We start from the raw sequence: 1229 nt of genomic DNA, 5'->3' as shown, positions 1-1229 counted from the left end.
AATTTCCAAACTTCTTTTGCCTTTCCAGCTCCTGCTGTGCCATTTATTCCCTCTCAGGAGGAACCAGCACCCGTCCCATGATCTTCTAGGTATGATATCCCACCTCGTCCCTTTAATTCTCCTAAGGCTTGGTAATGGTAGTTGCTTCCTACACTTAATATTGGTATTACTTCATCCTAAAGGTGGTGGCTCCTTCTTTTATTTAGTAATAATTGCATCACATCAACATCCCCTTTTTGATCCCTCAGCATTACACTTATCAGAATTTTCTCCTTCAACAATAATCTCAGGCAATTAAGATTTCACCACATTTTTTTCTCTCTCCCTGAAGATGGGATTAAAATTCCAAGGGATTATTCTGGTAGTGAGGCATATGATTATTAGTTTCTAACTAACCTTGTTGATTTAATTGGAATGTATTTTCATGTTCTTTCAACATCATCAAACCTCTCTAACACCAACTATTACTCTATCTCCTTGTCAGTGTTGAAAGATCCACTTTAAGGGGATTTTTCCTGAGATAATTTCTTAGCTTTTCATGGGAGCCTGGAACAAGCTGATGTTCTTCCATGGGATCTAATAAAACCTTGTGAACCTCTCTGCCTCAGAAACACTCTATTGTTCCAGATCATCTTAACATGTCTAAGAAGATCAGCTAGGATTCTTAATGGGAATTGTGACAGAGATTCAGATAAATTCTTGAGGATATTTAACAGTTGAAATATATTTTAACATTTACCCTCTAAGTTTCCTAATTTTGATAATTAACATACCTATCTCCAGATTCACACACATTTTTGACAATAATATGAGTTTGGTACTTATTGCCTTTGTGTCTTTGGATATATTACTTACCTTACATTTCAATTTCTTTATCTCTAAAAGAGAATTAATAATGATATCTTCTACAAGAAAATCTACATGATTCTTATCTTGTGTACTCAGTTTAATTTTTTTCTTTCCAAAAAAAGTTCCTATTTCTAAGAGTAATTATTTAGGTTTCCCTAATTTACTATATAATTTCAAAGCTAAATAGTTGAAAATAATGTTCTCAACTGATTAAAAAAACAATAATTGATATTAAAAATTTGCATCACAATATTTTATTTAATTATAAAAATTTAAATTATACTCTTTTCAATTGTACCTGTGTACGTATCTCCTACACTTAAAAAGAAATTGAATTATTTTATATTTATTTCCTAAAGAGGAATTTTGGTTATTTCCTT

This window comes from Pteropus vampyrus, unplaced genomic scaffold (genome assembly GCF_000151845.1).
Source record: "Pteropus vampyrus isolate Shadow unplaced genomic scaffold, Pvam_2.0 Scaffold13, whole genome shotgun sequence".
Taxonomy (NCBI): domain Eukaryota; kingdom Metazoa; phylum Chordata; class Mammalia; order Chiroptera; family Pteropodidae; genus Pteropus; species Pteropus vampyrus.
This window is presented reverse-complemented; position numbering follows the sequence as displayed.